The sequence below is a fragment of the Ciconia boyciana genome, chromosome 1 (assembly GCF_034638445.1).
Source record: "Ciconia boyciana chromosome 1, ASM3463844v1, whole genome shotgun sequence".
Lineage (NCBI taxonomy): Eukaryota > Metazoa > Chordata > Aves > Ciconiiformes > Ciconiidae > Ciconia > Ciconia boyciana.
In genome coordinates, this window is record NC_132934.1 from 185656815 (window position 1) to 185681268 (window position 24454).

At 43.4% G+C, this 24454-nt stretch overlaps 1 protein-coding gene across 3 annotated transcripts in view; it reads right to left on the bottom strand.

The window, feature by feature from the left end:
- The window catches only part of ELF1 (E74 like ETS transcription factor 1), a 93978-nt gene that overhangs the window by 53686 nt on the left and 15838 nt on the right, over positions 1-24454 (bottom strand). The window contains exon 1 of one of the 3 annotated variants that reach the window (XM_072850122.1): positions 16702-16831. The exons of 1 other annotated variant lie outside the window; for it this stretch is intronic. The gene's annotated coding sequence lies outside the window, so the exon portion shown is untranslated. Of the gene's footprint in view, positions 1-5854; positions 6389-16701; positions 16832-24454 lie in introns of those variants that run through there. One more of the 3 variants, XM_072850124.1, reaches the window with a different exon arrangement.

A 24454-nucleotide genomic window follows, 5' to 3' on the forward strand; every position in this document is an offset into this window, starting at 1 on the left:
AAATCAAGGCATGGGGTTTGTTACTCCTTTCTGAGGTGAACTCTTCCACCTGATTTCTAGTGTATCGTATTTTACAGATCACTGTAGCTGCAACTCATGTGTCATCTCCAGGCCTAACAAAAAAATATTTAAATTTATTGAAAATTATAGAATGAGGGAGCTAAACTTTTAAACTCACAGGCAGAAGGGCTAAGGCTCATCTGGGGTAGAAGGCTGTAACTGTATGTTTTCCCTCAGCACAACAAGTCACAGCTCTGAGCTAGTACGTGCTTTCTACATGGGTAATTTGTACCGGTGTTCCTGGCCACAGCTCACCACAGAGAAAAGGCAAGAAGCAACAAAATACTCCAGATATGCTCAAGTAAACACAATTAGTAAGCTCTCCTGCAGCATGCAGGAAAGGGAGCAAAGTCACCCGCCAACCAGTTTGCTCTGAACTCAAGGAACACTCTCAAAACATTCATTTAAAACTGAACTTGAGATTGGAAACAACTTTAAGAAAGCACCAACACACATGCAGAGACAAAGAGGAGGGACATGGCCTCGGTTAGAAAAGGTGAGTATTACATAGCCAGAGGGACTTCAAAAAACAAAACAAAGCAAAAAAACCCCCATCAAACCCTAGGCTCTCGCCGTAACTTGTTTGGTACACAAACCACCTTGTTACTAGACAGCCAGCTACTTAAGGGTGTGGAGCGCACAGCACAAAGAGCTCTACGTGCAGGTTATCCCAATAATCTCATCTAATGTAGACACGCTGAATATACCTCCACTATATCCAGAAAAAGGAATAGAACTGTCTCATCTCAAAACCATGCTGAGATGACAACTTCATCCCTGCAGAGAGATTGTAGGTTTGGGTTTTTTCATCCTCAGTCTGTCATCATCTTTCCTTCTTTCCCCTATTAGCATCTTCAGCATTAACTCACTTGATATACTTTAAGAATATTGTTTTGAAAGGCAAACACTTCTATGTTTCTCTTATTTCCCTCTTGGATACGTTTGTCTCATTTCGGACAGCTTTTCAAAAGGTAATCATCCACGTCCAGGTCCCAGGTGTTTGCCAAGTCAGACACTCGCTGAATGGTTGTGCTGTTCTCACAGAAACACAGAATGGTTTGGGTTGGACAGGACCTTTAAAGATCATCAAGTCCAACCCCCCTGCAATGAGCAGGGACACCTTCAACTAGATCAGGTTGCTCAGAGCCCCATCCAACCTGACCTTGAATGTTTCCAGGGATGAGGCATCTACCACCTCTCTGGGCAACCTGTTCAAGTGTTTCACCACCCTCATCATAAAAAAATTTCTTCCTTATATCTAGTCTAAATCTACCCTCTTCTAGTTTAAAAGCATTACCCCTTGTCCTACTGCAACAGGCCCTGCTAAAAAGTTTGTCCCCATCTTTCTTATAAGCCCCCTTTAAGTACTGAAAGGCCGCAATAAGGTCTCTCCGCAGCCTTCTCTTCTCCAGGCTGAACAACCCCAACTCTCTCAGCCTTTCCTCATAGGAGAGGTGTTCCAGTCCTCTGATCATTGTCCTGACCCTCCTCTGGACCCACTACAACAGGCCCATGTCTTTCCTCTGCCAAGGACCCCAGAGCTGGATGCAGTACTCCAGGTGGGGTCTCACTAGAGCAGGGTAGAGGGGCAGAACCACCTCCCTCAACCTGCTGGCCACGCTTCTTTTGATGCAGCCCAGGGTACGGTTGGCTTTCTGGGCTGCAAGCATGCATTGCCAGCTCATGTTGAGCTTTTCATCCACCAGTACCCCCAAGTCCAAGGACGTGGAATATGGTGGTGCCTTTGCCTTATAAGCCTGCATAGCAAGAGTGGTCATCTCCTCAGCTGACAAGATGCCTTTTTTAAAATGATGCCTTTCACCAACTTGTTCAGTGTTACCCTTCCCCAAAAACTGCTGCTGGGTTAAATCAAAGAGGTGCTGAAGGCTGCCTAAATTGGAGAAGGAGCATTAACAGTATGAAGAGTACAGGCATTTCTGCTGTACTGAACATCTATCCAGGACGTAACATGACAGATCTGATTCACTTAAATGTCTGCAGAAAAAAATCTTAGGTAAAGAACCAAACAGAGAATACTGCATCTAAAATCGTGCATTTAAAACCTCTGCAAGGCGAGAGACCGCTTGCACAGTTATAGTGGAGAAGAACATTCACTCAAGCCATAATTAAAAGTTAGGTAATACTTTTTAAGCTGTCAATTTTAATGCACTCTAAAATGCAATGTGTTCACTCAGATTATTCTGAAAATGTGTGTACTTCATGATGCTTAGAGTAATTACAATAATAAATACATTAACTTGCAGCTATGTAGGATAAGACATAAACTAATATTCCCATGCCATTTGTACATTTTTCTTCTTACAGATCAGCGTAGCTTAAATTTTATGTTCTAAAGTATTTGCATGGGGTGGGATTAAGAAGGGAGACTATTCGTCTGGGGAATTTCAACTAGTGAACTTGGCTATTAACAGAATATAAATTGTCTCCTGACTTGTTGCTAGACTAACAATTCCCACCATGGGGTTTCAAACAGTGATGAAACACGAGTTAAAGACCAACAAGATTAATACAAAAAAGCAAAAAGATTTCTCTTAAGAGTGATGTGGAAAAGGAGCAGGGTCTGCAAAGGTCCCTCCAGGGAAGGCAGCGTCTGGACAGGCCAGTAGTTCTCATTTCGTAATGTCTGGGGAAATGTTCTCACTGAAGCCTAAGTCACTCTCATATGAGCACACACCTGCTCCTGGGAGACACAGGAATTCACTGCTAATGAACTAGACACAGAATTTATGAGTGTTACATGAACAGACCTACGAAATCAGGGTATTCTGGAAAGTTTCAGAGCCCCCACAAAGCAGGTGTAGAGAAATTCAAGCCTCACCTCTTCCTCATTTCATCATTCAAGTTCCTGTGTCTTTTGCAGAACTAAATCAGGCATCAGAGGTGGCTGCTGCACGCGTCCCTGTGCCGTCCAGCCGTAGCCCCTACCGCAGGGCTCCCCAAGCCAGCCTGACTCCCCAGCTGTGGGGGAAGCAAGGCAGCAGAGCTGGGGGGGACCAAATCGCCTGGGAAAAACACAAAATTGCCCGGTCACCTTGGACTGAGTTATGTGCCCAGCTTGGGTCTCATCCTGCAACAGAAAGCAGTGCAACCTCGCCACAGCCACTGGCTCATGAACCTGGAGACCTCTTTCTACCTCCCCTCAGCTCCACAGAACGAATAATACAGATATTATGGCACCCAGGCTCATAAAGATTTTGATACACAGCTTTTTGGCTCAGGAGATTAACACACTTGCTATGCAGGCTTCAAAGGCAAAGGCATCACCACATCCCATGTCCTTATTCACGCAGGCAAACATGCACATGCAAACATGTGTCCACGCACACACATAACTTGTCCTCTCTCTCAGGCGCTGTCTGAATGGGGCCGTTGCACAAGTCCACCCGTGCCTCCCAGAAGAGAAACCCTCACGCTGTCATACACAGGAGAAGGGTCGAGCAGACATGCACCCACACAGCTTCTACCGCCGGGCAAGAATCTTCTCCTATGAGAGCTCTTCCCCTTTGACCCACAAAAGTAGGATTTTTCCTGGCAATCAAGTGCTCTAAATTCAAATTAATTCTAAGAGCCTCCAACACCTCCTTAAGAAAGGACTTTGGTTGCTCTAAGTTTTCCCTATAATCAATAGGAAGAAAGGTGGGCTGCATCTCCTGGAGATGAAAGGCCCTTCCTTGAGTCACTTATCTGACTTGCCTAAATAATCATGAGTTGATCCAGGCCTCAATTCATAGAATCACAGAATGGTTTGGGTTGGAAGGGACCTTTAGAGATCATCCAGTCCACCCCCCCTGCCATGGGCAGGGACATCTTTCACTAGATCAGGTTGCTCACAGCCCCATCCAACCTGATCTTGAACTTCCAACCTGAACTTCCACGGATGGGGCATCCACAACTTCTCTGGGCAACCTGTGCCAGTGCCTCACTACCCTCATTGTAAAAAATGTCTTCCTTATGTCCAATCTAAATCTACCCTCTTTCAGTTTAAAACCGTGGTCCCTTTTCCTGTCACTACAGGCCTTGGTAAAAAGTCTTTACCTTTCTTATGAGCCCCCTTTATATGCTGAAAGGCCGCAGTAAGGTCTCCCCGGAGCGTTCTCTTTTCCAGCCTGAACAACCCCAACTCTCTCAGCCTTTCTTCACAGGAGATGTGTTCTAGCCCTCTGATTATTTCCATTTAAGTCTCTGGGAAAACAAGCGTATGGTGTGGGCTGAAGCAAGCACTCCAGCCTTCCTCACAACACAACAGCCTCATCACACAAGAAGCTCCTCAGCAGACATCGGTTCTGTTATGAAAACTTGCAAATTATCATAGAAACCAGAGACAAAAAACATTCTATCTACCACTTCTACGCTACCCTTTCCTCTCCCAGCACGACATTCAACCCGTACACAGTCGGGAGAAAAAAGAAAAAAAAAACAAAAACCAAAAAACAAGGGAAAGCTGAGGTTAAAGTGGAAGGATGAACTACTACCATAAACAAGATAATGCAGGGAGGGGTTGATTTACATAGTTTCTAACTCATCCCTTCATTCATCCTCCAGCCCCCTTTCTTTCTTCTTCTTTTCTGTTGGCTAACATCTATTTCTGTGAAGTCTCAGTGGTTTGCTGTGATCACAGATACAATAAATTAATATCAGAATTGTGGGTGGGTGGGTGGGAAAAAAAAACACAATACTGTGCCTTTTTTCAACATGCCACAGACTTCAAGCAGAGTTTTGTGGAGGTTTTACTACGTGTTCCCACCAGAGGGTTGTGCCCCATTTGTACCTTTCCTCTCTCAAACAAGACAGTACTAAGAAAAACGGTGCTCAAAACTGAAAGGAAAAAAGGTCAGCAGAAGCATCCTGTCGCTGTGAAAGGCTTCCAGCACAGCTATGCTAGAAATGTCTTTCACAGAGGCAAAATGCAGAGTTTTGCCCTTGTGGTGCCAGCTCCTGGCCCTGCAGAAACCCGGGTGGATGAGGAGCTGCTCCCTCGGGGTCAAGGCACTGCCGAGAGCTATGAGCAGTGCCTGCCTCTGCGAGAGCAGCTCTTCTGCCGAGCGCAGAACCATCTCCTCCCCACCTCTCAAGCAGGGTGCGATGCACAGTGCTTCATAACCCAAGAGAAGTCAGGAGAAAGAAAAACAACAAACAAATGAAAAAAAACAACCACAAAACCCCTTACCCATCCAATCTCACTGCATCTACAACCTTTCTACTCTTCCCCACCCAGAGGATGTGCCCCTCAGGCTGAGAGCTTCTATTTTCAAGAGCATGTAGTACAGAAACATTTTATCACTTGGCAAAGACATCTCTACTCAATGCTGACTAGCCAATGAACAAACAGTTTAAGGGAAAAAAACAATATTCTGGGAGTTATAAAGTCACATGAGGAAGAAAAGAGCATCAAATCAGGCAAAAAAGCTGAAATGAATCCGCACAGTTTCAGTTCTAACATAATTTTGATGTGCAGAGTACTCAGTTCTCTAAAATCTGATACTGGGGAAGATATTATTAGAGTTCTAGCTTCAATAAATGTTTCAACTATGTTGTAACAACATGCCTATCTTCAGAAATCATGAGACCTACTTAAAAATCATTACATCTTTTAGAATAGAAGGCTTTATGTGCTTTTTCTGTGCACTTGCAACAAATTGTTTAACTGAAAGCCAGAGCTGCCTCAGAAACACACAGATCCACAAGTGGATTAAAATGAAAAAAATTAATAATAATAATTAAAAAAAAAAAAAAATCACTTCAAAGATCACAGGATCTTACAATAAAAACTCACCGGGTCAAGTAATTTAGCAATTATCTGCCCAGAAAGATATTGATGAAATCGCATGACTTCGTGCCCAATCTGTCCGTTTCTCATACGCATTTAAAAACTCCTACACTGGCAGCAGTGGAAAAAAAAACACTGGACCTCAGCCCTCATTGCGTTAGGATAACTCCCATGGTTACTCTTTTACAGTTCATGCTTCAAGAGCTCAAGTACTGCTTTCTGTTGAACTAATTAAATTCTGATCTTTACTCTCAGGTATGGTCTCAGACATGGGTCTCATGGGTCTCAGACATGGGTCTCAGATGGATAACAAAGTCAAAAGCATACAGGCACGAGTACACTCTTGAGAAGACAGTTTGTTACACAATGGCTGCCCGGGGCAGACAGCAAAGTCGTCATCTCTGGGTGCATCTGCTCCCCTGCTCGTGGTTTAACTGACAGGAAGCTCAGCCAAAGATACCAGGACCCAGCGATGAGTGTTTCCTGCCTGCACAGCCATGTCTCCCCCACTGCGTGCTTGTCACCGAGAGCGCCTGTCCTCCTGCATGGGCCACAGCCTCCCACGACGGGGAGAAACTCCGTGACACCTTCTAAAAAAAAAGAAAAAATTTAAATAAGTTAAGCCCACGCACAGAAAGCCAGCCAGATGGATGGATAAACAGTAAGCAGGTTAAGTGTATTGAAATGTGGCCCCAGAAGGCCACCAAAGCAGGGTATAAGATGCTGGTGGCATGTTCTCGTCCAGCATGGCCCAGGACAGCACATAAGCCAGCTCTGGAGGTTTTAGAGTCTGGCCTTTCTCAAACGGGCTTGTACAGCACAAGAAACCATGTTACTTGACTTAACAGATGAAGAAGCAAACAAGCAGAAATCTTCAGAAATGAACCACAACCAGTGGCAGAAACCACACTGCCAAACACAGCACCAGCATGTCTACTTAATGGGACCACCCTGTCCTAGAAAAGGGGACAGGTTAGATGATCTATGGGGCTTTTCTAACACTAATACCTAGAGTAACACCTGTTAGTTTACCACAAAATTGAAATGCTGAAGAAGCATTTAGCACCAACAGGATAAGCACAAGAATTAACATAGCTTAAGCAAGCAAAGAACCAACTGCTAGACAAAGCAAAATTTCAGTGAAAAGCAGAAAATCCAGCACAGCTGTAATTTCTACAGTATCTACATGCGAAGCAATGTGCTATACTCAGCCCCTCTCTACGTAGTCTTCTGCTCAGTCTCAGATTACCCCATAATGTCACCTGTCAGAAAACATCTTCTCCTTAGCCAGCCTAAAAACTATACTTCCAGGTAGGATGAGAAATTATTAAGATGGCCTTGTATCCTTCCTCCACCAATGGCCAACTGGTGGTATAAAACTGAGGAAAACCAATCTTGAGCTATATCTGCAGAGTTGCCAACTAAAGCAACAGAAGACATGTCACTCGTGTAATTAAGTTGGGAAATATATCAACCAGTAGATATCTAGTATATTTAACACTATCATCTACTGCTATAGTCTAGGAGCATTTTCTGCGTGAACTTGAAAGCAGTAAAAAAGTCTTCACTGGATTTCATGGAGTTCCTGGCACATTTTACCCTTTATGGAACTGAGGCTCTCCATCCTAAGGTGCTCTCCATCCTAAGGTGCTCTCCATCCTAAGGTGCTCTCCATCCCCATCCTAGATGAGCTGGGAATAAAAATGCCTTCACATGGTGCCTGGCACTGTTAGTAGAACAGCCATCTCAAAGTCAATGGTCTGCAATTTCCTGAAAATGACCAGGCTCCAAATTCTCCTCATTTCTAACGAGAAACCTATTCTGTAACTAGGATCCTCCGACAAAGCACGCTTTGTCCCCAGCTTTCACGTGCTCTCATCTGAGCTCTGTGATCATCTGGGTTATCCCAGAGAACTGCAGCTGTCCAGTGCTTCAAAAGACAAACTACGTCTCTCCACGTCACTGGGCACTTGTCCTCTTCATGCCTTGAAAGTCGGAACGAAAGCCCTAAACCAGGACTCATCAGACACTAACAGCAAGCCAGTGGAAGCATTTGTAGCAGAAGCTCACTCATGCAGCATTTCTGACATCCACTGAAGACACAAGTCCCACCCTTGACAAATACTCAAGTAATCCCAAGCAGCCAACAAATTAAAAAAAGATACAAAATAACGGTTGCTCAAAAGCCTGTCTGAACAAAAAAGCCTTGCAGCATGATCTCGAACCTTACTAAATTTTGCTGGATTGGCAAAAGGACTTAGAAGAGAAAATAAAAAAAAGAATTTTCCATCTCAGATTCCAACAATACTATGTAGCCAACAGCATTTTGTAGATTTGCTTCTTAGTTTGTAAGTCACGTTGGTCATATCTTGCAACATGTACTGGCAGGATTCAATGTTTTCGTAAGAAAACCGGGGTGGCAGATGCTGACACTGATCCAGAAACGGTTTACTCTCAAGCTGAATATTCTTTTTAAGCCTGAAAGTTCATTTGTGTCCTGCTAATGAACTACAGATTTTATTACAACAAACATTTCCAAATTCTCATATGTATTTATTTTCATGGTGTATTACTATTGTACTAGCTCTAAGCACAACACCAAAAAAGTTATATTTACAAGCATAATAATCTCTATTATATTGATTATACACTATTAAGTTAGCCAAAAATTTAATATAACACAAGCATAGGGCTAGAATAAGGGTGGGGGTATTATTTTATAAATTATTTTGAGGCACCTTAAGATAGCCTAAGTTTTCAAGCTCTGTATATTTTAAGCAAAAATGGAAAGGTAAATGTTGTGGTGTTTATATTTATAAAAGCAAAACAAAAATCAGGATGTCTCAGTTCTTACAAAATTGAAAATTTATTCCTCTAAGCTGCTGCTGCGTGGCATCAGCAAGGCACCCGCCTGCTCTGAACAGCCTGCCCCTGCATTTCTTCCTCTGACTCGGTTACAGCTAACAGGGAAGGAGTGGTCTCCACAGAACTGCTTTTCCTGCAGAACAGCTATGAGTCAACTTGTCTCATGTCTCTGCAACTAGTAGTCTAACTGCCTTGCTACCGGTGTGTTTTTTGGGGAGGTAGGAGGGATCACACCTCAGCGAAGCGCCATATAGAGAGAGGAGCAAAAGTGAAACCGAGCTGATCGGCACCCACTGACCAGGCTCCCCGGACAGCAAGAAAGAAACTGCCTTCACATATTTCTATTTGTTTTAACCACCTTCAACAGAGGGGAATGTGAATTTTAATCCTACAGTGTCCCTTTAATAAACACCCCAAAGAAGACATTTTCCAGATAACCAAGGAATTTTTTACAGTGTTGACTTACCAAGCAGAGCACAATAACCAGCTACTCTGTTTGCACTACGAGGCAGTACAGTGCAATGAGTTAATAATTTATCACGGCATTGCTCTTGGCAACTGACCATAATCAACTTTTAAAATTCTTCCTCGTTCTTACATTTTTAGTCTCAGCAAGAATATGGATGGCATCCTTAGAGCTTCAGCTCTACCTGAACATTTTCTAGCTGAGGTAAGAGCTTTAATCTTCCCAAACACCTGCTTTTCTCCTGTATTGTTTCAGGCTCAGAGCAAAGGTCATCATTTCATTTCAATAACCTGATTTATCAGACAGGAATAACTAGAATATTTTTAAACAAAGCAAGAAGATGACATTCTTTCAAACAAACACAGCGGTGCAGTTCTCATCCCTGTGTTTCCTTCCCTCTCTTCTCCCAGAAGGAAAAAGAACAAATAGCCCAAGCTTCTCCCTCCACCAAAAGCTTTTATTTGCACATTTTCCCCAACCAACAAGCAAACACCTTCTCCTCCCATTTTATATTATCGAGACTTACACCTCTACAAAATCTAATTCATTAGTTAACACACTCTTCCTCTCAATCAGAAGGATCTAGCTGTGGTGTTCATACAACTCATTTGGAAAACAAGTTTTTAGGAGAGTTTAGATGTGACATGTAGAAGAGAGTTAACTGTCCTAATTGTCACTTCGTTGAAGCTTTGGCCACGGACAATGGTCCTCTTCCAAGGACAACTGTGCTATTTTGTGCTCCCCCTTATTTCTCAACCCCAGCTCTTACAAACTCCCCAGCTCCACCACTCCGAAATCAATCCCTAACCTGGTTCAGTCAACCAGCCCAGCAACTTCCCATGGCGTGGACACCTGACTTGCCAACTTGGCTCATCTTAGCAGAACCAGATAAGGGGTTGCTCACACGAACAGTTCGGACTGTGAATGGGAGGGGAGAGCAATAAAACACTAGGAAAAAACTATGCTGTCAGTTAGGAAAAATGAGGGTGGCACCCCTCAAGCAGCACTGAGGCAGCTGGATGAGTACTCCTGCCACGGAAACGTCTAGGAACAATCAAGCTCATCTCTAACTGTTTCACTAATTTAAATTAAATTAGAGTGGTGCAAGTTCACATGCTCACAAAAATGTTTGCCTAGAGTTTAAATTGCAACTTTAGCTCAACTAGTGCAGCTTACTGTTGAGTCAGGAACCTAAGGGCAAGCTAAAGGCCTGGGCAGATGCTAAATGAGCCGTTTAAGGATTTACAATCCATCACCTCCAGGACAGTTCATTACCCGAGTAAAACTTGCTCGGTCCAAACCTCCCTTCTGTGCTTCAGGGCATACCCACGTAAACCATTGCCGCATGGGTTTAACGGGATGTGCCACCAAGCGAGCGGGGTGGTTACGCACACAACCTTTGCTTATGAGTGAAAATGAGCAGCTGGGGTGAGGATGAAGCACCTTCAGTGTGCACATAAGCTGGGTAAGCACATGGTGTGTGGAGATACTGGAGACAGCATCGAGGCACTAGCATCGTCCTCCCATCTAGTTAGTAAATACCAGGCTTGGTCATGACAGATGGTGTAACAACAGGTTCTTCCAAGGTAGCCTCTGTCAGAAAGCAAGCTGCTTTCTCCACAGTCTTTTTTCCTGATTTCACCCCATCTAGAGATCCTCACATAAGGCAGCAAATATGAACCCACAAAACTTCCCATTGATTCCCCCCGCCCCAGACACGCTGCATCCATGCACCATGTATGGATCAGTGGTTCTGGGTCTCTTCTCTCAGGGCAGTGGCTGTTTTACCCAGCTAGCTATTTGCAACTAACAGCTGCTACTGTCTCTCCCCTCAAACACACATGTCTTAAATCACAGTATATCAATAAAATGTCATCATAGCTCTTTTGTTTACGAAGCCTGGCAGTACAAATTAACAAAATGCTTCCTAAGTCCACCTGAACAGAGGGCACCCATAAGAGAAGCTTTAAACATTACAAACATCAGAATCTAGACACAAAATGTACCCTTTCTAACTATGTGGCTTCAAAAGAATTAAACCTTTTCTGCAAATATCCCTATTATTTTTAAACAAAACATCTGCAAGACCAAGCCCTTAGCTTGTAGTTTGGCAAAAGTTTTCCGACATTTCTTACTGTTGAGAATTATTTCTAGACCATTTCCACTGAAACAATATTTAATACAGATCATTTGAAGGACCATATTAAAAGACAATTAGCGTTTTATAAAAACAAATGGTAGAATGTTATATTACATCAAGCATTCATAATTAGACATATGTCTTTCAGAAGTGCACATTTAGGAAAATACTGTACGAACAGTAACTTTCTTCTTGGTTTTCTTCTCAGGAAATCCCTCCACAGTGCATTTTTAAATGGTCTAAATTAATGGCTTTCTATATTACAGCCCCATCAGACAAATTAAAATTGTATTTCACTTAGTTGCTTCAAAAGCAACATTTCATTGTTGCTTTTAGCTGATACTAGAAGAAATTGATTTTTTTTTTAATACAAAAGGGCCAGCATTTTTAAAAATGCCGCAAGACATCCCTAGTAGTCAAACTTCAGACTGTTTCTCAACACAGAAAGTTTCATTTTCATTCATATGTCTAAACCACCTTTGTAAAGAAAAAAAAGCCCCCAAACAGACACTTCCTCTCTACAGTTCCTTCTTTTCTCTTTTTGAAATAAACAAATGTTGGTTATTTTTTTGAAAAAAACAGGATGGCGGCCTCTCAGTAGCACTCCACCAAAGGCACCTGGAGCCCCTTGCTGGGCTCCCAGAGCTCTCGAGAAGCTGGTTCAGAGGCACCAGGAGCCAGGGAAGTAAATTCTTGCAATTTGTGCAGGTTTGCCACCCTCTGCACTCCACAGCACGTAAGCTTCGTAATTATTTTCTTGATAGCTAATACCCTCGTTTGCATGCTTAATTTACAGGCACCATGACAAAGCTTGAATAGCTACAGAGAGTAAATATTTTACAGAGGCTCTGGAGGGGGGGGGAAATAACAGCACAAAACAGCAAACATACCAAGAGAATGGGAGTGGATAACGTAACCACCACCTCCGAGGACAATGTCAGGCAAAATTCTGCCTTCAGCAGACAACGTGCAAGCCCTGGTGCCTTCAAGATACAGTTTTCATGAAAGCTCTTCCTAAGAGGGTCATCTTCTGGTCGGAAAGACAGCCTCCACTAAAAACAAACTGTGCCATCACATCCTTGGAAAACTATTCTTGCTAGCTCCAAAATTATCTAGTGCAGCACATGTAGCACGCACAAAGAGAAGAAAACTAACAGTATCCTTGTCAACTTGCTTTTAATTTGAAATTGAGTCTCCTTGGAAAAGCAAGTTAAACATTAATTTTCTGACAGCGGTCAGCCCTGGGTATCACAAATTGTAACCGTAGTTTCACAATCAGGTTTTGCTGCTTCTTTCCCCAGCTGCAATATAAAACTGAATAAACATCGAGATAGCTGGGAACTGGAGAACAGCAGAAGTGACTTGATGCAAAGCTCATAAAAGAAAGGTAGCTTTCTCCTAACCTGTCAGCTTTAAGTCTGTCAAAAGATCCCATGAAAAACACAACTAACTCTAGAGGAACATACAGCATGACAAACCAGTATACGCAGCCACAATATATATTAACTTTTTTTTTTTCTCTCAACAGCAGACAACAATTTGAATCAACCAAGCCCACCCCTTTCTTCCAATTCTGAAACCCAGTCTCATGTGGGATGACATTTATACTGAGCCCGCTTAAGAAGTCAAACCACTACCACGCAAGAAGGTAAGTGAGGCAAATGCGGAAAGAGCTCGCAAATGAAGAGATGAGACCGTTAGTACGCTAACGGTAACCATTCAAGAAGCGCAAAACATTCCCCTCAAAATAAAAAATGTATTTGGTATATTCACACAGAAATGCTGACGATGAGTTAAATATAGGGTGTTCTAGAAATAGACTAAAATGTCTAATTATAGAAGCAGACAGTGACATTCAATCCATCTAAAAACAACCCTTTCCCACAGTTTCCAACCTATGTATTTAGTATTCCTATTCCTAGCAAATTATCTTAACTGTAGTATTTTTCCCCCAATACAGAAAGAAATCATTTTTACACACAAGTTTAAGAATCGGAGGTTCTTTCCAGGCGAACAAAACGGCTATCATTTTCACATTCAAACCTGAACCTAGTACAAAGTTACACGTGACCCAAGATGACTGATCTCTTTAAGGGCAAAGAGATGACCTGAGCTCTAGCCATCCAATTCATCACTAAAGATAGCTGGTAGGTAGTTAAGGCCTAAAGCACATCAAGGTAAGAATGCATAAACTTTAGTTCCTATCTAATGGGATCCTTTTAGCACAAAGGCTGACACAGTGGGAAGCTTTGCTGCAGGACAGGCCCATATTGAAGAATAAATCGTTTTTACCTCTACACAGATTAGCCCGGTCAGGTCAGAAGAGTGAGAATGTCTAAAGCCTTTCACATGGCTGCTGCTCACTTTTGATAAGCAAAAGACTTTAAATTTCAGTATGTGTAGCCTCTGTCAACGACTTTATCTGTGAAGGAACATTTAAGTAAGATTTAAGAAAGCAACATTTAAGTAAGATTTAAGGAAGCAAATCATCTCTAAAGCACATCAGTGGCATTAAAAGGATAAGCACTGGAGTATGGTAGCAAAGTTTCAGTGCTTACGGAGCAAATTGTAACGAAGGCTGGAAACATGAACTCCACCTCTTGCCACTCCTGTGCCGAATCACTTCAGCAGGGGAAAGTCCTTGCTGCTCCTCACACACCCAACAAAACTCCAGCGAGTTACCAAAACTGTCAGTGAAAAGAACAAAATCTGCCAGCGAAAGCTGAGAAACTTTTGCTAACGCTTGCAAGAAGTGAAAGCTGTTTTGGAGATCAAAGCTTCTCCTCTGATACAGAGGGAAATCCTGAGTTTTTCTTACAAAGTCTTTTCTGTCAGCTAACCTTGAATACATCTGTGCTGAAAAGAGAGAAAAGGGTGCACTTATACACCTTGTGTATTTTTTTTTTTTTAATCCACAAAAGTGTCCAAAGAGTAAGGCACACCACTGAAGTATGAGTTTGCAGCAATACTGAAACATCAGGCTATACCAGGCCAACAACATTCTTCAAATCTGGACGATTACTTTTTTTTTTTTCTCATTTGAGTGCCAAGATCACGGACTTGGCAATTGTAGTATTCAACAGATGAAAAAAAGAGCACATTAGAAAACAGGCACTTCTGTAAAAGCATGGGTCTGGAAATAATGTTCAAGCTAACTGGCATCTAATGATACCACTCCCATGGCTCAGCAACCACAAACTCAATCCAAACTGAAAGATCCCTGCCTTAGGGTGGGGGGAAAAAAGAAAAGTTGGGGTTTTTTTTCTTTGGAGACAAACCCAGGCTTCAGCTATAAAAATCAACAAAAACTAACGCCATTTCTCTGTCCCTTCTAATCCACTTCTCTGCCTTCTAGAAGATCTGTCCAAGCTGTCATCAGCAAGGCCTGGAGGACTTTCAAATCACTTTTTCCTAGCTCCACCACTGCACCCCAGATGCTTCTGTAGCCCTGGCGTAGTCCTTGTGCAGCAGCCAGAAAGCCTGAACATGGCAGCTTTGCCTTCAAAGAGGAACTGCTCCTCCATGAAGCCCTGCTCGAGAGAAAGCAGCAGCAGCTACTTACCCTTTAGCACACAAAAAGCATTCTGCCCAAGAGAAGCAGCTGAAGCTTGGGAGTCGATGTAGGATAACTCAAGTTTTTAAGGCTGGATGTCTCAACAGGGTCCAGTACAGCAGAAAGAAGGGGAGGAAAGAGGTAAGGAAAAGGAGGCTCGTGGTCTGCCAGTTGCAAGCACGGCAGACAGTTGTTGCCTCAGCCCTAAGATCTGAAAATAAAACTCATGACGAAAAAAAGGAAGATGGAAATACCTTAAAGAATTTTTCAGTAAATAACTTCTATCACTAACTCAAAACAATTTTTTTCCCCAGTGGTTCCTCTGTAGTTTTAGCAGTTCCTCTGTGGATTTTTCAACATGAAACAATGCACCAAATAAATCTCCCAAACCCTTGCAAAAACTGTTGCTTTTAGAAATAAAAAAGGCAAAACAGAAAATTAAAAGATGGTAAAAACACACGGTACTGTAAGATGCAGAAGGCAGATACGGGTGAACACTGGAAAGGCTAAAGAGAAGAGACAGCCTCACCCAAAACATGACCATTTACTTAATGGTTGCCTCCCTCTCTCCCTCCCCTGCAACTGTTCACAGTATTAAGCAAGACTCCATTATACTTCTCAGATATAGGCTCCATACAGTAAATGAAACTGGAAAGTATTCCCCTGTGCGCAACAGTTTGAGCTCCCTGTCATTTCTTTTTCAGTAAGAAGATACTCAACTTTCTTTCTCAGCTGAAAGACTGAAATATAGGGTATAAAGCTATATACTCAAACAAAACTTCTAAAGATACTAGCCTGCATTTCTGTTCAACTATAAACAAGGCAGAAACACTCGTTCTTTTTCAAAATATTGTGCTAGAGTTCAGAAGTACATAATTAGGAGAATCAAGGTGGTTTTCATCCACTGAAAGTTTAAAAAGCAATTTTATGCACCGCAATTACCTCTGGGATTTTCTTCTCCCATTACAACTACCACTAAGCCCATTTTATAATTGGTCTGTCCCTCGGCCATGTATACCATCCCCATTACTATTGTTTCTTAATCATTTTTAGGAAAAGGGTGCGTACCTGCCCATTTTTTCTGCACAGAACAATTTAACTCCCTCTATTTTAAAATGACACGTCGGCGGCTGCCATTGAACGCGTTTGTTTCGGCAGAAACAGAACCACAATTTAAGGTTGAGGGCGTAGAGAGCAATCCATCTATGAAACGACAAACCTGCCATTTTAAAGTCGCTCGGGACCACACTGGGCGAACGGCAAAGCAAAGGTGCTCAAAGCCGCAACGCTGATTACTAACACTTTACCCGAATCGCTTTGGATCATGCTCTGCTACGTGCTAACCAGGTCCAGGTAAACGTAGCTTTGGAATAAATAAAATTCGTTTATCGTACAGACAGCTGAGCGGTGGCTGAAGGATCAGCAGCCTGCCCGACACCTCCACACACTTCAAAGGTGACAAAATTATAAACTGCAGCAAAATTACAAATCAGCTGTAACACTTATGAGGTGTGCTGTTCAGAGAAGCACGGCGGCGGCTGCGGTGCCCTTCGCCCGGAGAGACACGCTCAGCTACAGGCAGCTCACGGTCCTGCTGCCCCGAAACGTCGCTTTTACTCGCAGCTCGATTTATTTTTTGTTTTTCCCAAGCGTGCCCTGCTGCTGCACTTTACCAGAAGTTCCCGTTTCCCCCCAGTCCTCCCCAGACGGCTGAGGAGAGCTGCTCCAGGCACGGGCAGCACGTCGAGGCAGCTGGAGGCCAGCAGCCCGGGGAAGCCACGTCCCCCCCCGCCCGGCCGCCCGCCCTTCCCTCCCCGAGGAGCACGTACCGCCTCGCCGCGGGGCCTGCGGCGCCGCCCCGGCCGCCCCGCAGCTTCGTGCAGCTAAAATGGCTCCTGTCGAGGGGGGGAAGTGGTGCCCGGGCCCCGGCCGGTGAGTCACCGCGGGGCCGGGCGGCTCGACGCGGCTCGGCTCGACGCGACACGCCCCGGGCGGCGGCCAGCGCTCCGCCGGGCCCGGCCCGCAGGTGGCGGCGGCTCCGCTGCGCTCCCCGGGCTGTGCTGACAGGGTGCGCGGGCCGCAGAGGGGCTGGCCGGCTTCGCGCCCCGCTTCGCCTCCCCTCGTGTGCGCAGCGTGACCAACCGCGGCTTGCTCTCCCGGCTTAGGCCCGCGGCGGGCTCATGGCGGCGGCTCCCGCCCGGCTCCCCTCCCCATCGCCCCGGCCGCTGAGGCGGCTCACGTCCAAGCGCTCGCACCTAGGAGCCCTTACGTGACATCCCACCCTCTCCTCTTCATGGCTAATAAATAAACACATTTCTGCGGAACATCTGGTATCTTCTACCAACGCCGTCTTGCTCACGCTAAACTGGTTAACCCTAGAAAAAAAGTGAAACTTAGGAGGGTCCAAATCAGGGAAATGTAGTCGACATGCAGCGTTCGATGAAGCACCGACACGCACCTAACTCCAGAGCCAGGGCTCTCAAGGATCCCCAGTAAATTTCCGATATGCTCCTTCTGTTCTTTAAACAAGCCCTTGTGCCTAATAAAACACCACGCTGAAAGCCACGCAGCGCACAGACGAAGGCAATGTAAGGGCTTCGGATGGGCTCTACGAACCCATCAGGCACACCAAAAGGCCTGACAGAAATTTAGTCTTAAGAACACGGCATGGAGGGTGAGGACAGAATTATTTCTGCTTTATTTTAGCAGGAAGGGTAAGCTCACGCTCTGTTTGCAGGCTGGCACGTGCATTCGTTTTCCGCTCATTTCCAGAAGGACAGAGTCCAAAGCAGCACGCTGGCTGTAAGGGAAGGCACGGCACAAAGACCCAAGCCCATGCAGACAACAAGAGGCTGTAACTGCAGGGCAAGGAGCTGGGAGGCAGGGGAGAGGAAAGAAAGCAGCAGAGGTGACCTTGCAATGAGCAGGGAAGACATGAGTAACAACCTGAAGCTACCTCTAGCAAACACATTGAAATAATTCCAAATATGATTAAGTGCAGCTGTCATTACCCACCCACCCCCCAATAATAATTAAACAGTAGTCCCACAAGTGGTTGGCTGAGCAAAACTCATTGGTTTGTGGACATTAATATCTCCAACTACTGGTTATGTTTAATAACAGAGAAGAAAATTTGGGTTTTACTTCCAAGTAATTCAGTCCCTATGATACCTGCATGGCACTCAAAGGCAACATTGGCTCCCAGTTTATTGTTTAAAGAGCAGTTATCCAGGTATTATTTTGTTAGATGTATTTCATCATGTTATTTTGCAGCCTGCTTTAGCAGAAGATCTGAAAAAAGCAGTAGCATGTCTTTTGTGAGTTACTGAGTAAAGGTATTGAGTAAGTCACTACTAAAGTAGCTTCACTACAGCTCTTTATCAAAATCTGTCTTAATTTGTATTTCTCAGTTGAAAAAAAGACCACGTGGAGGAAACACTGCGATGTTATTTTAGTCACTATATATTTTCCACCTCTCGCAACAGATGTATTTTCCCTCTCTCTGACACCTTAATTCTAATCCAGTCTTACATCTAAAAGTATTTGTTTCTCGTGCTGCAAAACCCTTTGGAAATCATGGGGCATTGAGGGGAGAAATCTGAACCAGGTGCACAGTGGTTACACGGAAACTGTAACATTGGCACAGGGAGAGTGCCATTTTAATTATTAAAGAAAGTCTAATAGTTATGTTTTACAGGGGAAAAAAACAACACAGTCTTATCCAGGCAATCAACTAAATTGAAAAATCATTTTGTAGTGATGTATGAGCACAAGCTATGCAAACATTTTGCTGTTTCTAAGCTAAATCTGGAAGCAGTATTTTTTTAAAAGCATATTTAAAATGTAAACATATTTAGCGAGAGAGAATGCAGGTGGATGTTCATCCCTGGAACTGTATCAGGTTTCTTGCTAATTATAATTTCAGCTTAAAGAAGAAGTGACCTTGCCCATTGCTGGGATGAGTATCTATGAAACTCAGATCATCATTTGCCCAAAAGACATAGCTAGACACTGACCAACAGCATGGTTTAAGCCAATTTAAACAGCTTTAGCCCTCTACTCCATCCCAACTGCATATTCCTCGCACCAAGCTACTCCCCCCGCTGTTTCCCAGCACAAATATTTGTGCAGCCGCACAGCGTGGCAGAGTCGGTGGAACCCACCAACAGAAAAGTTAAGGCTGCACAAATAAATAAATAATGCATAACACAATTTTCACATTGCCGTTGGCCCCAGCTCCCAGAGAAACGCATGCCAAATTACACCCCGAGGGGAGCAGCACAGCCGAGCAGGCCACACACTGGCTGGGGTCTGGATGTGGCTCCCAGTTCTGCTGGCCTCACGCGTGACCCCGGGGAAGCCGTTTCTCTTTTCACGTCCTGGTTTGGTAATCGCTGTCCCTCCTTCTCAACGGGTTTTGAAAGCTCCAAGTCTGCAAGAGTGGGATGGAGTGGGATGGGGTCGGATGGGATGGGATGCTTCCCCAGGAGGCACAGGAGGGGACCACAGCAACCTGCCTGCACAAGGGACGGCATGAGGCTCTGAAGCCACGTGAGGACAGACCAGAGAGATGCGCTCTGGAGGTATGCTGCCCCACGTGAAAGACAGATACATTTTAGTCTCATAAAAATGGGCCTAAAGGAAGGTTTGTGACTGTTTTCAGCTTTCGTTTTTGGTTGGGGGTTGGGGAGGAGAAAATTATTTTGACGAAGGAAAGGGAGCAGAAACTTTAGATTTAAAAGCTCTTTGTTTTTTATTTTCCTGCTATATTACACACAAGGTCACCACATGAGAAGCCTAGCAAGCCCCCATTTACATGGGACCCCATGGTGCCATTCCTAAAGCAGCTCGAGATGCTGTAACTGCTCTCCACTATTGCAAGAGGAGATCCCACCACCCTGCTCTCAGCTCAGGCTCATACTATCAATTCGCACAGGCTCGGGGCCTCATCAAACTCTGGCTCAACACTGGATAAAAATCTGATTTAAGGAACTTGCACTTCGTATTTGTCTTTGTAGCATCCCAGTATCTCAAGCTTTGCAACATATTTAATCTCAGGCATCCCTGTAGGAAGGAAATCCTAATAATCCCATTCACAAGCATGGCAGGAAAGAACACCTGAGCAATGGACATGCCCAAGATCACACCATATGTGTATGGGAGGACAACACTTGAACCAGCATTCACCCAAGTCTTGAGTTAGCACCCAAACTCCTGCACCTTCCTTTCTCTTTGTATACAACACCAAGAAACAGTAGTAGCACTGCTACAACATTTTAATATAATATCTATCATGGTGTTGCTGTCCTGGTACTTTGGATTTGTGGACTGGCACCTCCCGCTGTGGTAGGTGCCACACAAAACACAGACTACTTACTGCAGGTTTCTAACACTGTTAGATGCATTATGACCTAAATATTTACACATGGAGAAATTGCATCAGGAGATTATGAGGTAACTTAACTCCTATCCCCAAAGGAAGTCTCTGCTACAGGACATTAGGTATAGAAAAGTTCTCATCACTGTGTTATTTACAACTTAATCACAAATTTGGACCATATACTTCCAGTATTTTTAAGATGATTGTTTGCCGTCTACAAACCTCTTGCGTTTTCAGAGATTTCGGTAAAAAAGCATCTCAAAGGAGAAATGTGGAACCCAGGGTTTCAGATAGGGGGAGTGCAGCCCATGCAGCTATCAATTCTTAATTTGCAATTTAAAGGTATGGTTCAGTGATGTTTTAGTGCACGCTGAGTATAGGCTGAAAGTAAAGCACAATGAATTTGAGAGAAAACAGTCTACTTTTTCACTGTTCTGGTCTTCTGAACTTTAGCTGAATTGTAGGAAAGGAAAGGTGCTAGTAAACAAAGTGCATATGAACAGGCCACTATTCTTCTCAAAAGCTGGGACGGAAGGTATCCCGGCCATCCTGTGTTTAACTGGAATCCTTCAGATAGTAAATGTCGTCGTCTTTCAAAATACGCAAGAGAGTCTTTCGCAAGCCTGCGGTCAGGAAACTCCCAAGCCTCCAGAAATTATACCTTGGTAGCAGAAGGGGCAAGAGAGGTGTTTGAAATGAAATGAATTCACAACTGAGCACCAGACAGCTTTAACCTCATCCATTTTACGCTTCCAAGTTCGCCTCCAGTGTTTCCTAGTGAAGGCAGATTTGCCAAGATTTGCCTTTGCCAGCAGCACAGCAACATCCCACACAGCTACAAACCCCTGACCTTGTACAGCCTTGCACAAACTCTTCTTGGATCACCTCTAAGGTATTCCTAGGTCACATCCCAGAGATGACAAGCCTCTAGGAAAATCTACTTATATAGTCACTTTTCCTCGCTCTTTTAAGTTCCTTCCTTCCTCCTTTTGTTATGGGTTTGCCTCTGCTGAGAAGCATGCTTCTCAGTATTTCTGAGAATAGTTTAAAATGTGGTTATATCCTCCCTTCTACTGACAAGCAGGCTTCGGAGGAAAGAATTGTAAAAATCCAGGTAGTAAATACAGCTCTGACACAGGATAATCTCTGATTTACTCTCAGCCAGAAGCTGCAGGCTCCAGCTTCTCTCTGACACTTCTCTACCAACCCCAACCACACTTTTCTCTCCCTGTCTTCTCCTTGCACCGGTTCTGGTCCATGCGGTACCTGTTAAACCTTCCACTGATCCCATTAAACACACTAATGTGGCAGAACACTGACTGGGGTAGGTGGGGAGCACTGCCTGCTCTTGAATCAGCTCGGAAAGACTGTGATGAGCAATGCCAGCAAAGGACATAGGACCTCCCTCTGTGGGTGGTAATGAACTACTAGACTGGGCCAGCACTAAGGTAAATTTTCACTCTAAGACTGACATGATTGCATGATAGCTGGGGGAAAAAAAAAAAAAAAAGCTTGAGGGATGTTACCTGGGGGATGCTGCAGGCAGACAGAAGGGACAAAGCTGCCGCTTAACCTATGGCTCTCAGACCTCAGCTAGCTCTGTTCTACCCTCCCTCCGCAAGCTACTTGCACGTTTGTTTTGGAAAGTGCACTGAAAGTCATTTAACATCCTATAAACACCAGTAGATGCGACAGAAGTCACACTTGTAAACCCACAGCTCTGAGGCAGTCACACAAAGAAATCAAAATAAGGACAGGACAAATTTATAGCCGATACTACTTCTCTCAGCAGGCTTTAGACCCCCCAAAAATCACAAACCAGAAAGAATTAAACCACGATCTGCAAATGCTTGTAAATCACATGCAACATTACCTGGTTTTCTCAGGTGACAGACAGGAGAAATCTTCATGCCTTGCCTAATTTTATCACTAACCACATTCAGACAGACACAGTTAAGGCTCCTGCATCTTGAAACCCAACTCACTTATAAATTGCTGCTTCCCAGTCCTTCATTAGGGATCATTAAACTGATCCAAAAAGGCCAACATCCCTTACATCTTTAAATACCGTCTCTAGACCCTGTTCCAGGACAGGCCCTACAACAAATAAGGCAACTAATGGAAAGACTGGGAAGTAAATGGGCAGAGAAATGTATTTTATACAAACAAATGGGTAACTCTTTCTTTTTTTTTTTTTTATCTAGAAGAGTTTACTGCTTGAAAAGACAGAAACAGTTTCTGAAACAAGGCAGAAGATAGTGTAGTTCTACTTAATGCCCAAGTATAGCTATGCACTGTAACAGTAATGCTATTTTATGTACAGAACACCTCACTACAACATATTTGCAACAAAGCAAGCCAAAATGACCTCATTTTTGTATGGTAATAATTACTGGATATCCTAAGAGAACCAGCAAGGGCATAGCAATACAATGCTTTTATCCCAAATTCGCACACAATACATGTACCAGCCCTGAAAATTCTTTAAAAATATACTTTAATACCATACAAGGCTATACAATCCTGACTGCAGTAAGATTACGCTAGATCCACAGCTTTCCAAAGGAAATTATCACCTTGGTGTACAGCTGGTTTGAAAGACAAGTACTAGGTCACCTATCTATTTCTACGGATTTTCACTCAAAACAAAGCTTTTAAGCAAACATGGGTTTCCAGCTATTGTGCGAGAAAGACACAAAGGTGAGGGGATACTAGGCACGAAGTGAAATTGATAAACACTGTTAAAATTCAAAACCATACATATGAAAGAAAAGGTTAGATTTTCCAAGAAGAAGAAACAATCTTTCCAAAAAGAAAGTCAATGTTGATTCTTGAAGGAGGTCAGCGCTGGACATCATCCCACAAGGTGAGCTTCAGATCCCCCACTATTATACTCCTTCAGAGCTCTGTTGCTTTAACGGGATGGTTATATTTGCTCTGGAGTCCTTGCAAGGATAATTTTTAAGAATACAAGCTCAATCTAAAACTATTAGAGATGTTACGATGCCAGTAACAGTAAACTTAGCCTTTGCTCTTTTCCTTTCTAACACACACAAAAAAAGAAAAAAAATACAGAACTATTTGTAAACATGTTCTGCGGTTTTTGTTTTGTTTTTAATGTCAGAATTGTCATCCCTGATATAAGACAGAAAAAAAAAAAATCTGAAAAATGAATGAATAGAATATATACCAAGTGCAACTATGTTGCAAATATACACAGAAGGGACATAAAAGCAAGGACTGGGTGGGTTTTATATAGTCAAACAGTGGTTTCTTAACTGGGACACTCTGTAGTCCTCTGAGGAATCCTCATTAAAAACCTGTAACTATATTTTTCCTCTTCTCATTCTGTGAGTCACTCATTACATTTTTGGATGTTGCAACACATTCATGAATAATAAACACATACTGGGAAGAAGAAAAAAAAACCCAAACCCTGTATTTATCAGTATAGAAATCAAATAAAGAACAAAGCTGAGATTTGTAGACGTTTCTATGCAAGGAATGGAATTAATCACAGACAAAGTATTTGGTATAGCCAGAGACAAGCATACGGATACACACAGAAGTTACAGCACGGCAATGTTAGTATTACTATTATTGTTTGGCCTTTATACAGAGCAAGAGGATGGGGGAGGGATCATAATGTTCCCCATCAAACCCTCTCCTAAGGGAGAACAGGCAGGCACCGCCCTTAGTTAGACTGTTCTGGACCCAAAGCTGTTCTTTTGCAGCTGCTTTTTTTTTTTAATGAATTTTCTTTTAAAGGCTAGAGAGTTAGGTTGTGGAGACTGTGCAGCCCCAGAAAGTCAGCCGTGCTACAGGAAATTATTGTTGATATCTTGAAGAAGTACCACGGAATTATTTATTCACGTTTTTGTTTTAGACAATAACAAAGAGCATCTAGCATATGCACATGTTGGGGTGGTTGCTGCAAGGTTTTCCACTGCTCCAGTCAGATGAAAAACTGTTTGCTTCTATTCCAATTTTTATTGTCCTTTCAGTCCTGCCACCCTAGGCAGGCCGTATTGGCTACCTCATGCACTTGTGCCAACTCCCTGTACGGACGCAGGCCAAATTTATGGAATTAAAGGAAATCCAGATAAACATCTTTTTTAGGAAAATGTTGAGCTAGAGTTCCACAAATATTTTAGATGCTTATGAGAATGTAACAGGGTATTTCTGCACTGCTCAGGATGTGA